This window comes from Nylanderia fulva, unplaced genomic scaffold (genome assembly GCF_048542155.1).
Source record: "Nylanderia fulva isolate GAGA-0341 unplaced genomic scaffold, ASM4854215v1 Scaffold16, whole genome shotgun sequence".
In the NCBI taxonomy this organism is placed as follows: Eukaryota; Metazoa; Arthropoda; class Insecta; order Hymenoptera; family Formicidae; genus Nylanderia; species Nylanderia fulva.
In genome coordinates, this window is record NW_028189835.1 from 1478441 (window position 1) to 1495939 (window position 17499).

A 17499-nucleotide genomic window follows, 5' to 3' on the forward strand; every position below is an offset into this window, starting at 1 on the left:
GCACACACATATACACATATATGCACACACATACACACATACACATTCGAATCTATCTCTCTACCCTGACAGTCAATCGGCAAGAATCTCGACGAGGATGATTCTCGAGCATGAAATCACGATTTCTACCGAGGATATCGCGATTAGTACGCCACTGGCTCCCTTTCGAAAGAGTAGCCCGGTATACCCGGAGGTTGCGTTTATACGAATTGCAGCGGAAGGAACCATTGTATAATCCAAGATGGCCTCCACCTCGGAGAGGATTATTATTGGCTAATACGAAGCAAGAGGCCCCGCCTTGGCTCACGGCTCGTGACGGGATGATTTATTGGGATTTCTGTCTGTTCGCCCCTGCGCTGCAACGAACACCGCGTGCCTAGCTCGGTGTGGTATCTAGACGGTAGGTAGGTATGGTATGCTTGGATTTGCGATATTGGATTTCGACGAGATCTCGACGAGATGCAGCTGCAACCGTCGTCATCCCTTCACCAGAGGAGACCGGACGGACGTCTTCATTCCTTTCCACGCGTGTCTCCACGTGCAGTCCGGCACATGCCTGCAAGTGTCAATATCCAGATTCAATTTGAGAGCTTTCGCGCGAAAGTCCTCTTTTCGTTTGCGCTTTTTAACGGAGGAATCGCTTTTCCGGAGAATGTGTTCTTCCGTTTGCCTCCACGAGGTTTGTGCGAGGAAATTTGCGAACAATTTAGGGAAGCACCTGTTGAACTGAAATTGCATGATGCACCCTAAAGCATCGATGATTTCAATTTGCGATATTAGAAGAATAGAACACCTAAACGATCTTGCTCGCTTGTAAATCATCGAGATAGGCAAACAAAAGGATGAATATTCAGTTTCTTTTTTTAATGAACATATTTAGATAACATGTGAGAAATAGTAGCAAAGGCAATTTGGATATCTCCTACTTGAAACGTGAACTTTGCATACAACGCGTCCAATCCTGATTTATATGCACTTTGCTAATGCAGGCAGCATAATCGACTGTAGTGTCAAAGTGTACTCTTTTGTACTAATTTACGTATGTACCGTTGCTCGTCCTGTGTGATTAAGAACACTAAATACAGATTGATCGATCGCGTTCACATACATATATCTATATACTCGTTCGCCAATTGATGCTAATATCAATCGCGTCTGCCACAAGAGAGACGCAAGGTAAGTATAATTGGCGGAAGTCTCGTAATGTTATCACATTTCCGGAACTGGGTAACGAATCCAGGTCACGCGAAAAGGAAGAATTCATCGGTCGGGTAAGTAACAGATTACATATGTGTACCAGTTTAAGGCAACGGAATATATACACGGTGACCTTTGCCAATTCGGCTGTTGCAGGTGCATCCACGTTGTTGCGAACCTTGCACGAGGTGAGGACGAAAGAGAGAACCCTGCCATATAGGCGCAGAACGAGGAAGGGGGAAAGGAACGAGGGAGTCGGAGGAGTAGAGACCTGGCAAGATAGAGGAGCCGGTGGGAGGATGGCGGTTAGAATTTATGGCCGCTTTATCACTTTACCGGCCTTGCCGCGTCTCCTTTAGCCGTGAGGAGGGCAGGATCTCACGATGAACTTTGGCACTCGACTACGTTGCACTCGACGAGCGGTGAGCCCGTTAACTTTCTTGTTTACTCGCATTTCGCGAGAGATTACAAGTACACCTGTTTTCTCTCTCTCTCTTCCTCTCTCTTTCTCTATCTTTTTCTCTCTTTGTTTTTTCCTATTCTTTTCAAATTTAACTTATTGCCTTGCAAATGTGCTTCAACTCCAGGATAACTCGGCGAAAAAAAAAATTTTTTTATGTATATAAAATCTTATATAGCAAATTTAAATACGATGCCGAATAGTAATTTTCAAAAAACAGGTATTGGAATTTTCTATCGAATAAATTAACAATTTTTCTAAAGAAAAATATTTGAAGAAAAAACAGGGTTACACAGTTGGTGCAGAACAAAATTAATTTTAACGAAAAAAAATTTTTTTTTCCTATTTCTCTTACAAGCAATATGTCAATTCGTAAAACAAAAAAAGATGGATAATATCCGGTTAATAAATTTTTGAATCGTGTTAATCAATATGCAATTGCGCGGCTTTAGGATGGGAAAGATAGAAGGGGAAGATAAGACGCCGCGCCTTCTAGTCTGTAGAGTCTGCTAACCCTACGTCTACGATCTAAATTTATGTCTTTATATATTTAGTGCGGTACGTGCACCCTGGCCTCTTCCTCTCACACACGCTTCATTATACTTATACATTCCGTTTAACGGGCGGATTTTAATTTACTTGGTCTATCCATCGGCGCGGGGGAATTGTTTCCCCCGACGGGGTTAACAGGAAAAGTGGCGCCGACCGAATCCGACGAATATCTAGTGTAAACACATTAATAACCGGGTCTCGCGAGTGTGTAACTTATTGCATACACGGGCGTTCCGTGTGTACGGGGCCTCGTAAAATTTACGTCATACTACCTGTCGGCATGACGACTACAACTACATAACGCATAAAGTAACCCCCCCATTAATAGACCATAAATTCTATCCCCGCAGCGCCACCGTTGTTATGTATGAGCGTCGTTAGTGTTAATAGAGTGTTAACGGCTTCTATGCCGCTCTCGATTCTGTCCAGGACGTAGGTGACGGAGGTGGTGATGTAGGTAGAAGCTTGACACAGAGGGGAGAGGAGAGAGAGAGAGAGAGAGACGGACCAAAGTGAGAGAGAGAATGGTAAGCGGTTGCTATAGAGGAATTCTGGTTGCGTGCTGCCCGGCTACTATTAGCCTCGTGCTTCTGCTATTTTGCATAGAGAATGCATCAATTTTCGGCGCTTCCCGCTCGCTGACCCCCTCCCGCTCCCTCTCACCCCCTCTAGCTGCCTATCGCCACCTTCTACGATTTTGTCTCCTCTACTCTCTGTCTCTCTCTCTCTCTCTCCCTCTGTCTGGTCTATCCCCGCCCAATTTCCTCTGCGTGTCACAATAATCGTACAACACGTTGCTATTATGTATGATGTAAATCGTAAATCGAAGATAATTGATATCGCAACGTCTACTTCCCTGGAAATGCCCGTAGACCCGATAGACGCTCGTTCATTCAGGCTCTGACTATTTCCGCTGACGTTTGCTTCCGTTGGCTGATGATCGGCTTCGATTTTGCCCGATGAAGATATTCGATAACGTATAGACAATTACCGGGAGTTTATGGAGGTTTAAGCGTCCGCGTTGCAGGGCTCCCTTATATGAGGCAAGATTAGGAAGGAATTTAACACAGACAACAGGGCTCTCCCGGTTTTTTATTTGCACAGATTTTGGATTACTTATTGCGTGATACATTTTATATACAGTGATAATTGATAAAATTTTTTTATTCTGTAAAACACAGTTTTATTCCTTAATTTTATTGGCTATATGAAAAGAATTACACGGAAAAAAATGTACGAAGGGGTATTCCGACTGTTTTTGTAATAATTTTGGGAAAAAGTTTATTATGTAGTTCACCCTCAGGTGTAAACAGTATTGTGTGTGCTTCGGGTGGATCATTGTGTGCTGCGGAGAAGCCCGTTGGATATATAACGTATAACGGGACATAAATCAATAATATCGCTACCCCCTCTCCTTTCTTCCCTCCCTGGGATACGCTCACTATCCCCCGAACACCGTTACTGCCCTGTAAACCGCCAAGCGAAGCCGGCATCTCTTTCGCAATCAATGTTCACGTCTAAAACATCACTATGTATGATCTCTGATCTATCTCCCGGATTAATATGTATATGTCTACTGAAAACAGCTGATTCGATTAATCCATTGATTTATTTCGACTAAGTATGCATACTCGTGATAATGTCATTATTAAATGCGCATCCCCTTGAGACGAGATACACAATATGGATAATTATGAATTAATTAATACGGTATTATTATCTTACCTAGGGTGGAATATATTTTTGCACATGTCAAATAATTCGGATCAAATTTAAGAAAACATATCCTGATATTTCTAATTTTCGAATTTATATTAATTTTTTGTTTCGCATTACGAAGGGGTAATGAGATATGTACGACTTGACATTTGTCAAAAGCGTTAATGCGAATTTATTTCGAGCGCGCGAAGCTAACATTTCTATGCGTGCTTTAGGAAGTTTGGGTCCGGATATACGTCGCCGATATAGAAAGGCTAAATGCAAAACCTTGTAAGGGGAGAGACTCGCGTACTCCGAGAAACTAACAAAACATCCTCGCAATTAGCCGGATGTCCCGATGACATCAACGGGGCATCCCCCGGGAGACCGCCAACCGTGCTACGCGTAGCCTCGCGACAGAAATTTCGCCGCTGCGCCACTCTCTTCGGGGTTCCCCTACTTCCATTCCCCACATCTCTCTCTCTCTCTCTCTCTCTCTCTCTCTCTCTTTTTCTACGAGAGCAGAGAGTCGCGTCGCTCTTCAGCTTCAGCCAAGCGGCCTCTCGACGGGATTCCAGGTGACGACGTCGCGCTCCATACCCAGATACATACGCAGATATGCTAAATAATAAAAACTTATCGAATTTATGTCGTTCAGAATTGGATGACACGCGGGCGACGAAGGGGTGGAGGGTGGCCGGGGGTAGGCGCTCGTCGAATGAAATTGAAAAGTAGCCGGGAGATATGGCCCTACCGACGAATATCGGTAGACAGACGAATGGCGTGGGAATGAGCAAGGGGTTGGAACGAGTAAACGGGACATGAAAAACTGCCGCGCGGGGGCTGATAGACTGAAAAGTGTTTGTTCGACGGACGGGCGTTTTTTTCAAATCTTTCTCACTCGGGGTCATTGGGATGCATTGTACGCGAGAGATTGGCGCAAATACATTCGACTCTCTCTCTCTTTCTTTCTCTCTCCCTCATTGTTCCCCCGTTAAAAAATATCGCGATCTCGTGGATTCAATAAACTTTTGCGAGAAGAACCAGGGTGTGACGTAAGTAGTATATCGCGAATATAAATTGAGAGGATTCTGTCGAGGTTCCTTTCTTTTTGCTCACAATACTATTGATTGATTAGGCACACATACTTTTAATTATTTTTTTGCAATGATTGATGCATCGACTCCTTTATCTCACATCTGTGTTTTTCTAATTTTGTGATTAGTTTTTCATAAAAATAATTAAAATTATTTAATGTCTAACAATAAAAAGGAAATATGTCTTTTTGTTTCAGATTCAAATAGATGGCATTCATCAAATATATTATCATGGATTTCAACAAAATTGTTATATCGGCTTGTTGGATGAAAATGGATGTTCTTTCGTCACAAACCGCATTATACGAATAAATCAACGTGAATAATGATGTCCTAATAGCACTACATGCTATTTGCGATCTATCGTTTGAATGGGTGACAATTCAAAGTTGGCGAAGACACAAACCAGTTCTGGTACCAATACAATTTTTCCGTCATAATTACGGACAAACAGTGTTGTCGTCTCGTCAAAAACATCAGAGACAATTTAAAGAAAAAGAAATAAAACAAACAATAATAAAATACAAAAATATTCTTTTACCGATTACAAATCGAAGAGTCCAGATCACGTCAAAGTCAGTCAAGGGGGTTGAAGCTCGGCTAACGCGACAGAGTATGACGCTCATCGATGATGGATCCGATTGAGAAGCCCAGTGGTCGAACAATGCCGCAATTAAACGATACAATCGTTACGTTGTTCATTTGGACTGCAATTTGAAACTGGCGCCTTTTGAAGGAGACCGGCAACCATTAGACTACCCCCCGTGACATTCGAGGTAGAGTATGATGGTTCCATCGAGTAGGTAGTGCCTAGACGGGGCTCCACCCAGCACTTAGTTTACGTCGCGATTGCGGCCCCGGGCACGACCGTTTCCAGGGTACAGTCACGCCCCTGCCATGCGAGTACTGTACTCCCATTCGTTGGCCCATATCTCATCTGGTCCATCGCATTAGCCTAATCTGCCAGCAACGTGAACGGAGGAAAAAAAGTAAAAAAAAAAGAAAAAAAAGTACGGCCATATCGACGTTGCCACTGACGAGAGAAATCGTGGCGAGGTGCTGCCACCTTTGTGGCAGGATCGCGAGGTTGACCGGTTGTAGAATCGATCGTTTTTTTTATTCTTCTCGCAAGCAACATTGTCTCACCCTCATATTTCGACTAGTAGTTCGATTTTATTGTCCAAGTGTCTCCGACGTTAATATTTCCCATGCAGTTCACAGTTTGCAGTCGGACCCTGCTTTGCGTCGGCTGGAGACCAGAATCTCTTCCATTTGACCGTCTGACTCGCAAGAGGGACCATTGGAATGATAGGTAAGAAGAAACTATACTCTAATAATAGATTTACATGCTGTATATTAAGTTGAAAATCAAGATTCTACTATATACATTAATTGTAACTCATCAAATGTTTAAACGTAGCAAAATTCTGTTGCAAAGATGATATTATTTTAGTAGTAAGAGGAAGAGATGATAGGGAGATATAAAGTATATAACCAAAATCTTTTGAGAATATCACTAATTTGTTTCAAATAAATTTTTTTCTCGGTAGGAATGTTGCTAGTAATTTTGGAGCAATTTCTTAAAATTTACTTGTAGAGGCCAAAATGATTAATAAAGTCAAATATTGGTTTTATTACAATATTCAATTAAAACGTTTTCTGTTACAGTTTATTTCCATCATCGAAAATCCATTGCAGTTGCCGTCACGTTGCCAAGCTGCTGATGCTGCAAATTTTGCTCGGGAGCTGCGGGATTGGTAAGTAATCTGATGCATGAACAAAAAATGTTACTAATATAAATTTTCATAGTATCTTTCTCTCAAATCTTTTTCCAAAAAGTTGCGCTTTTTATCTATTTGTTTGAAAAATGTTTCTCCTGTGCTTGATGTCGTTTTATTAGTATCGCGTTCAATTAGAAATAATTCAGAGGCTATACTTGGAACACGAAATGTAATAAAATTAATGAAGACCGTGGAAAATCGCTTTAATTATCATAAAAACCATTACACTTGTTTTTAAAGTAATATCCCTCGAAAGTAATGCACTTGCGCGCTTTAGAACAAGATTGGGTAATTTTTTGTCATCTTTATTATAACGTCTTATTATTACGACTGTATGTACGTTTAAAACATTCTTGAAACGCTATACAATCTTTAAAAGCCTCAACTTTTTAATCGAAACAAAAACACAGTTACACGAGGCGATAAGTCTGGGAAATAAGAGAACACATTACGATCTTTTTTAGCCATAAATATTCACGAAAACGCCGAATGAGCAAACGCATTGTCATGATACACGGTCGCGTTTTTCCTATATCACTAATTTTAAAGTTATAAAATTAATTTCTTTTTCTTCGCGCCGTATCTCGTACAATAATTTACTAACGTTGCCTCTCAAATTATATATATAATTTATGTATTATATAATACATACTACTTTAAATAATATATACTTAAGCACAATACGTGTTGCATTTGTAAAATTTTTGCATCGCATTTGCTTTCTCTCTACTTTATCTTTATTTGAATACTGTTTTTAATAAGAAATAATATTGATCCAACCGCGAAATATTTGGAATGTGAAAATTCAGAAAAATTCGCGATGCTTTTCCCTGCTCTTTACACTTTGCGATGCGTGTCATACGGTTGCCAGATTTTATTAAAACTGATAAAGTTATATTATAGCGTAAAAAGATTTTGTGCATACGTACACACACGTGTAACTTTTTTTTTTGTTTCGTCGGTTCCATGCCTCCACATATGCTATCTGCGAACTTGTGTGGATATATATTACGAGGCATAAATTTTCGTTTCATTTAAAAATACGTGACGCAAAGTCAGAAAGTCCTGGTGCGCACAGAAGCGCACTATAGTAGCTAGTAGAAACGTATATGGAGAAAAAAGCCAGATGTCAACGAGGTATGCGGTTAGGTCGAATATTGCACCGATTTTCGGGGTGCGCCATAAATTGCTCCAGTTTCCGAAAGAAAGCCGCAACACATGTGCTTATTTTAAACGGCGCGCCGTTTGGAAAGTTTTCTTTATTGCAGAAATGCCTCCGCAGTTATTGTTGTCGAGGTTGAATAGGCTAAGGTCGAAAGAATAGGCGAAATTCGTAGGTAGAATTTTCCGACGTTACCCAATATGGTATCAATTTTCTCCATCAATTTCGACGAAACTCATTAAAATGCTACCGAGTCGTTTTCCATGGATGATATCTTTGCATAATTTTATTCATTGAAATTGCATAATGTTCTAATTAAATCCACATTTCTTATAAAACACATGTTCAATGTTTTTCTTATCAAATCTTAAATTGAAGAAAAACGATCGAATTATCTGCAATTGTGTAAGTATACCTTTCATTAATTTGCGCGTATCACGCAGATATCATTTCAGAAATATTATTTAGTCAAGATTGAAAATTTAAAATCTTTTGTTTGTATTTTATCAGACTGTTCCATTCGTGCAATACTTACTTAACAATAATAACATTTTGTCAAATATAAGACACAAGTCCAATAGATGTTATATTTTGTTCGTTTATTTAGACGATTCGCTTATTTTTCAACGTATCGTCCAATTTGATTGTTCCATTGAGTTAATTATATCGGCCTATTCACATGTAATCTCTGTTCTAACAATGTTCATAAGCACAAGATTAATGACTTCTTAATGATTACATCTTTCTGAAGCATCGTCTGCCAAAATATAACTTAATTTTACATGATGGATATATTGGAGTTCTTTTGTAACTCATAGATATTTGCACAGTGCTATGCAATGTGTAATATATGAAAATCCACTTTGACAAACGCTGAAAAATTATTTTTTGTATGCCTCCTGATTGTGTCAGAATGTCATTTGCAAGTCGCGAAATTGGAAAATAGAGAGATTGGATGAGATTTGAAAATATAAATATGTACGTACATTTATATGATATGCAAGCACTAACATGAAACATTGATGATATCGTTTGATATCAAAACAAATTCAGAATATGTGAGCAGATTCTAAGTTAAAATATGGAAAAAAAATATTTAAAATAGTTACTTTTTAAATTAATGTTAAAAGGGGGACAGGCAACTTCAGATACTCTTCATAAACTTGATTATAGTCTGTGATACTTATATCATTAACTATAAGTTAAGACAAAAAATTTTCAAAATAAACTTTCGTTCACGAGAAGCACGTTGTAGCTTAGCAACTGTATAACCTTCAGGAAACTTTATATGAATCTTTAATGAATACTTCATAAATCTACTTTGCGATTATGCATGTTGCGTGTCTAATCATATCGTGCGCGATGTAATCAGATAACGTGTTTTACAGGTAATTTTATATTGTATTTTTTTATTTATGCTTAAATTTTGTCTATTGTCTCGTCATTCGCGAAAAGAAATTTCGCTTTTGCATGTTAAAGTAATTATAATTGAGAAAGGATTAAAATTAGTCTGTAATCTTTTTGTGTCTTGTAAAATGTTTCCCGTCGCACGGATTGCTATATCCGTATATTGTATCTGAGCAAACGAGGCTGTAAAAATTCGATTAGATAATTTAATTTAAAATTCAACATTGTGACTATCTTATAAATATTTATCTTGTAAAAAAATGTTCTCGCTTTCTTGAAACATTGTCGTAGCAAAGACTAATCCGTAAATGAACTTTACGCATGGTCTTACTACCTTTATGTTTGATATACGGAATAGTTTTGGCCTCTCTCATGAAAGCCCTAAAAGCGCCGTAAACTGGCAGTTGGCTTGATCGAGTGTGAAATCGAGATAGAAACTTGGAAAGTTTCTGAATCGAATTATCTTGCGAGCGAAATTCATTGAAGTCTTCGTAGAGTAAAGCTGCTAAAAGGGAAACAACGAAGCCCTCGTCAGTAATTAACAAAATGCTTGATAAACATAACGCAGAAGAACTAGATCGCAATTTACGCGCGCACTTTTTCTTAATTATTAAAATACCGAGCAGACTTATAATTACAGATAGCATTTCTAATGAAAGTGTGAATCTGCGCTTTAATTAATACGTTAGTTTAATTATGCAATTTTCATTATAAAAATATTGTAAAGAAAAGTTTTTATCGCGGCTTTTACATTTTCTTATTTTTACTTTAAATTATAAGTTTTCGACAAAGAGAAAAGCATTCAAATATTCATTAAATAAAATATCTCATAATATATTATTGAAAATACATATTTTTTATTCATAAAATATAGCTCATAATTATAATATCTGTACTTTATAAGATGTCAAAAATATATAGGAACATGTAATTAAAATATTATTGAATATGTCAATTACGTTTGCAAAATATTATTACATGTATGATAAATTATACAAATTGGGGACACGTCAGTGAACAGTAAGAAAGCGAATATACGAAGATATAACGATGTAGCAATTGCATGAAATACTCTTGTTTATGCTATGACCATTATTGTTCCATATTAAGAACAATTTCTTCTTTTGCGACAAATAGATGGTTCGAAATTCCTGTATGATTAATCCGTTTATGTTCGTGTTTCTATCTTCTTATACTTCTTCCGCGTTCATCAATCAATATTTAGCGAAAGTGCTGGAATTACATAACTATTGATCGTGTCGTTTATTTCCTTTTTTTCGATTCGTATCTTATTGGAGATATAAGTTTGATTGCGACTTATATATTTCTATAGAGCTCGTCAAAGGGTGAGAAATCTCTGTCATTTGATTGTATATTCGAAGTGCCGTTTGAAATGATATTTACTATTCAATTATTAATGTTATGATATGTGGGGAAAATATATATATAATATTTGAAATTTCTTATACTATAATATTTTTATATTGTAGAATTTCGAGTCTTTTTTTAAACAAAAATTGATTTTCTAATTTATCGTTTGATAAATGAATATAAAATCTGTTCAATGTTTCTTTCTTGGTTCAAGCTTTTTCTCGATAAATATTAATAGAGAACTGTAAATGTAAAAATCATAATTAAATTCCAAATGTTGGAGGAAGAATCTGAAAGAAAATATTTTATCATTATTTTCTCGATATTATATTAAACATCAAAATTCAGTAATACTATTTTATGTTGACAGTTTTACAAATAATTTACTATTTATATACCATACTGAAATTAATATAATAATTCTATAAATATGATAAAATTTATATTATTTACAATGTAAATACATTTTTCTCGGTACGAAAAAAAGTATTAATAATTTTTTTTTTAATCCAACTTAACTACGCGTACTAACATTAAGATGTTGAATGATTAAGCTGTGCTCTCTGGCAAAATATATAGCGGCAAATGTAGCATGATTAATAGAAGATCGGTTTAAGACAAAATTTATGCACGATACTCTTTTGCCTGCTGGGGATATCAAAGCTACTGCGGACAAATAAATCCAGTCGCATTCCTTGACGATGAATTTCATTCGTGCCACGCACAGAAGGGAACGGGAGGTTTGATTCGTAGGGAACAGAATGGGTCGCCATGATGTGTCCGGCATCAACGTGAAATGACAAAGTGCTATACTAAATTAACGTTTTCGGTGGAGGATCATCAAGCGGGCGAACACAATTCTAATATCACATACGTGATATTTATTTTTATAATACTCGCTGTATAACACAGCGTCGCAAAAAAAAATATATATATATAGAGAGAGAGAGAGAGAGAGAGGCGGCAACTTCCATTCGTAGATGCGAGTAACGCGCGATAACGATGTATAATTTTAAATATTTAATAATGCCATTATAAAATAATATTGCTCATCGCGCGTTCCATTTTCTCCGGAGGCTCTCGTTAAACATATATTTTACAATTTATATCCTTTTCCAAACGAAAAAGGGAATAAACTCTGAACCTCGCCCGCGACTATTAATAACCTAGGAAAGTTAAAAATGTTTATTGCAGGTCGCGGTTCACATACACACAAAAAAAAAAAAAAAAAAAAATCTCGCGGTCATAACGACGACATAATTTTGAACATTGCTTCGTACTTAACGCTGCATCTGACACTTTGATGATCGTATACGTTTTACGCATACATATACGGGAGAAGGGCTAGAACTTGAGCAATCCTTGTTAAAGTCACACGTAATAGCGCCGATTACGATACATACGTGTTCGACATGACGTGAATTTCGCGTCTGACGTACATGTGTAACATGCGGCGAAAAATCATATATAATATACGAGAGGGAAAAAAAATTTGCAAGACGCACGGGAACGGACGTGCAACTAATATTAATAACGTGGCAAAGTTAAAAATGTTTACTGTGTATTACGGCTGATATGAGGGCCACGAAGCATGGCAGCAGGGTCTCTTGTGATTGATTGCACGTCTCTACGTCTCTCCCTCTGACGGGGTGTTCCTATGGATATTGCCTTGGCACGGCCCTTCTCGTGTCTATAGAGACACCATACCGATCTATTCTGTCCCCTCCATGAATCAAATCGCCCTTCATCTCTCGCCTCTCTTCTCTCTTCGTTATGATAAAAATTAAAATCACCTTCGAAGAATGCGATGGAATTAACTTGTGATTTTCTGATTAATCAATTAGAAACGGTTTTATCATTCTCTCGTACATATTTATAAAACAATATTTGTATCTTACGTTTCTCAAGAGCATCTTGGGTAAAAAATGAAAAAAAGAGATATTCTTTTATATAATAGTGTTAAATACTACTTGCAACATAATCGTGTACATTAAGCTTTAATAGCTATAAATTGAAAACATTGCGATACAGTAATTATGATGATTGTGTACGGAGAAATATTTATAAACGTTTTTTTAAATTTATTTTAAATTGGAATTGTATAATTATGCGTATCTTTCGCACGTCGCGTCTTACGTTGAAATGGTTTTTGCAACGTTAATGAATAGTTCTAGATACTCTAATTAAGGTTTTATTATTATGGACTACCGCTTGGCAAAATACCGGTTGGCATATACAAAAAGCAATGACGTAATTGCAAAGTAAAACGCTCTCGAATATAAAGATTGTGGAAGAAAACAACTAGACGTTAAATCATTTAATTCAGCTTAAAAACGCAGCTTATTAACGACTTGAGGAGTGTACTCTTGTGTAACATTATAATTTACAGTCGTTATATCATTTTTTTTTTTTAATATAACCTTGGAGTACAGAATGTGTGTTTTTCTCTCTCTCTCTCTCTCCCTTTTCTATATATTCTTATTATTATACTATTAGAAAAATTATGATAGTTTTTATATATTACCAGTAGCTACCGTGTGATAATATACCATGTGCTATATAGCTTTGTAATTCTAATGCGCCTCATAATTATCTACGTAACAAAAAGATCGGTAGGTCTTTAATGACTTCCTGTAATTTTATATAATACATTATAATAATTTAAGAAGGTAATACAGAGAGAGAGAGAGAGAAAGAGAGATGTGTTTGATTCTGTCACTCATAATACGAAGGCGAGAGGAAGGGAATACGTTTATTTTTAAGCACAGTGTATTCAAACACACAGATTCTACTACGGCAGCGAGAACGAGACGATATCTTACAGTCTGTCCCTATTACGCTTTTAATCATCGAGCAAGTTTGCGAGAGGAATCTCATTAACACATGTATATTTCTTACTTAACGTGCATGCGCGCAAGGCGGTTCCTTGACCCTTCGCGGAGCCTCCATACGTGTTTAGTAGCAACTGGTTGCAGTAGCAAGAATTAGCAATTAATCTTTTGGTTGGTGTTACGAATGGAGATGGAGAACGATCTGGACGCGCAGAGGAGGAACGTAATAAAGAGAGGAACGAAAGGAGAGAGAAGTGGACAGCGCAAGGGCATGCAGACTTACAGACCACATATTATGCAAACTATGCGACAATTAGTTCGCACTTTCTCGCTGGCTCCTACTTACCGCGTCGAAAAATTACATAAAATTGTTCGGACGAAATGAGCATTAAACAGCTGATCGGATCATCCTTTTTCGCTACAGATTTTTGATCTAGAACAATGCACACGGCATTTCTCCCATCTCATCGACAGGTCGACGCTGTTGTACAAAGAAATGGGCAGCAATAGCGGTGGTGGTGGTGGTGGTGGTGATGGTGGTGATGGTGATGGTAGTGGTGGTGGTGATGGTAGTGGTAGGTAGGTCCCTCGGGAAGCTGCGATCCTTTCTTTCTCGCTCCCTCGTACGGGAAGGCGAGCGAAGAGCCACGGAGAAGGAGGGACCGCATCTTGCTCCGCAGGACTCCCTCTCTCGCCACCGGGGTCTCGCTATTTATTTTCCAGGATTTCAGAGTCCGAAGCCATTAATCTCCGCTCCGCAGCGTCAGTAGAGCGCGTCAGGGCGACGTCGGGGTGCGTGGCGTCGCCGACGTCGCTCTGCTCTTAGCCGCAGCCTCGTGTACGGCGTTTGGAACCGCGGTGGTGAGAGAGGAAGAAAGAGGGAGAGGGGACAGAGAAGGGAGAGAGAGAGAGAGAGAGCCGAGAGATGAGGTGTCGGTAGGAGAGGTCGTGGAAGTTGGTCAGAGTGGAGGGAAAAGGGACGTGTGGTCGGGAACGAGTGGGGATCTCTAGGCTGGCTTGCTTCGAAGGGCGAGAGAAGGGAGAGAGAGAACCCGAAGAGAGGGAGGTGCTGATGGCGGCGACGAGAGGGGAATAGTAGTCGTATGGTAGAGAGTTATGCAAAAAATATCTGCGTCCGCAAGAAGATCGGATAAAGAAGGTATACAGGATATTAGTGTATTAGAATTCAGCTTTCCGAGAGAGACTGGGTGGGGAGACTATACGGGGGTATATCTATCAGAGACGTCGATGATTTATTTTCTCGCGGGTATCTCGCGCCCGAGTATAGGTATACCGAATTAATTATCGATTTAAACTTTGTTTTTCGGCGAGAAAGAGAGAAAACGCGTTTGCGCGCGGACGGATAATTTTTACATATTTTATGTCGGCGAAAAACACAGTCAGGGGCTCATAAATAATTTGCATAACGCGATCGAAGCGCGTTAATGGTGGCCCTTTTGTAAGACGGACTGAATACCGACCACGTTGATTGAGAATCGCGAGCTTGGCCGTTCCTCTCTCGTTAATTAACATTGTGTTCTTCGTGGGTAAAGGGAGACGTCAAAGCCCCTTTGTGTCTTCGCAGAAAGAGAGAGAGAGAAGCAACCCTCGCTGCTCCTTCACCCCTTTTATTGTTTATCCCACCTACTTATTATGTCAGCATCATACCACCGGGCTGTACCAAACCTCTTGATATTCTAATCGGCCAATTCTCATCTACGCCTCTCTCATCACTCCCTCACCCTCTACACTCTTGTCGCCATTCGCTCGGCGTCTAGCAGGAGATTCCCGGAATTCCTGACATCGGCGATAACTCTTAAATTCCTGCAGGATGAAAGAAGCGCAACGCCGTCGGCAGAACGTCCGGAAGAAATACTGTTCTGCTGTTGGAGGGCCGATTCTTTCATGTGAGGGACGAGAGAAATTCCTCCTCTCAACAATCGCGAGGGGTAAAATGGAGGCGAGAAATCGATAGTGTTATTTTTGTCAGGCCCTCGTACTAACTATCCCGCGATTATTCAAACATCCCTCGACCTGTTTTAACAGTTTTATAATAATTCGTGAACGTCCAGATTTATTAGTGTTAAATATCATGCAGATCGTAAATAATCGTTGATATCGTATATAATAGAAAGCGTATTTTTTTTTTTATATTTTATTTATTACTTTGATTTTTGCCGATGGCTCTCGTACTAAACATCCCTCGACCTGTTTTGACAATTTTGAATTTTAATAATTCGTGAACGTTCAGAAATATCTATATTTCCGCGAAATTATTGTCTTCTACCCTAAAAATTAATTATTTAAAGAACCCGATGCACATCGTTAATAATCATTATAATATCGTATATAATAGAAAGTGTATTTTTTCACATTTTATTTTCCAATATTAAATATCTATATTCCCGCGAAATTATTGTCTTCTACCCTAAAAATTAATTATTTAAAGAATCTGATGCACATCGTTAATAATCGTTAATATCGTATATAATAGAGAAAGTGTATTTTTTCACATTTTATTTTCCAATATTAAATACCCTAAAGATGAATTATGAAAAAAAATGTGATACACCACTGTTTGGCAATGTTTAATACTCGTTGACATAATAAAAAGCGTATTTTGTCATATTTCTGTAAATTTTTCGCTTCGAAACCGTAGCGTAATCTCCTCCCTCTCTTCCAGAGAGAATCTCGATATTATTACTATGTAAATCACCCCTGCTCTACGGTATGCTGACGCTCACGGTGACAGCCCCCGGAGTGCTACGCGGTAGGATGGATGAGCTCTAGGTTCTTATTAGATATTCCCGCGCACCCCAGCCTCCGATCTGCAAACCTGTTCTATCGTTCTGCGTCGATACACCCTTATACCGAGAGGAGAGGCTTCTTCCTTTCACCATGGGCGGCATGTAATTGAATGCGAAATTGCATTTGGTTCCCAAGCGCAATGGCGGCGCGTTATTGCGGATCCGCTTTTGCGTCATTGCGTGCGATATTAATTTCATATTACTTCACGCGCCTGTTTAAAACGAACGCACGTTGTATAGGAAATAAATCAGTTTTTCCTTGAATAGATTCGCTCTCCTTTCTTTTCTTTGAAAAAGAGTAACTCTGGAGGATAAAAATAAAATTCCTCGAGCGGAAACCGAACCTCGAGGGTTTCCCTCAGCTGCTCACGAGTGGCGGATGAAACGAAGAGGCAGGACACGCAATTTCGGCAAAATTAATGTAAAGCTTTCGTGAGAGAGAAGAAATGGGGCAGAGAAAATAAGCTAGAGAAATTGTGTAGTGAGCTATAGCAGGAACATTAATGCACTTTTAATGTCTTTCAATAAGGGAATAACTGGTTCTCATATTCATTTTTTACGAAAAATCGATACGTTTTATACGTGAAATCGTACAGCAATTATCTTGAAAGGAATATTTCTATATACATGATATATATATATGCATTTTTATTTTTTATTTTACATATATATATATATATATAATAGCGAGCGTAACTTTCGTTTAATTTGTCTAAAAAAAAATATTACGCTTTGTAATATATACATATATATATTTTTTTTAAGACAAGTTAAACGAAAGTCACGCCCGCCAGCAGCTTCGAAGAAGTCATCTGGCGCATAGAACAAGGAATAAGAGGATGCAGGGAACGACAGGACGCGGTTGGTATCGGAAAAGAGCGTATCAAACGAGGGACGCAGTCGAAAACGATTCAACCTTTGGAGCAGAGAGAGAGAGAGAGAGAGAGAGAGAGAGAGAGAGAGAGAGATAGAGAGAGGGTGAAATTCTTCGATAGGACGTCGGGTGATGCCACCGCCTCTCCCAATCCTGCCGGCGAGCGAGTGACTACCAACATTAGTCCACTGACATCATTGACACTTTTATTAATGACTCCGTTGCCCGAGGCGTCCTCTCCCACTCGCTCGCCACCAGATTT

At 38.6% G+C, this 17499-nt stretch overlaps 1 protein-coding gene across 1 annotated transcript in view; it reads left to right on the forward strand.

Moving 5' to 3' along the window:
• Antp (homeotic protein antennapedia) overlaps positions 1-17499 on the forward strand; it is a 237807-nt gene that overhangs the window by 159826 nt on the left and 60482 nt on the right. The window contains exons 4-5 of the transcript XR_014924274.1: positions 5202-6316; positions 6673-6761. The gene's annotated coding sequence lies outside the window, so the exon portion shown is untranslated. The remainder of the gene's footprint in view (positions 1-5201; positions 6317-6672; positions 6762-17499) is intronic.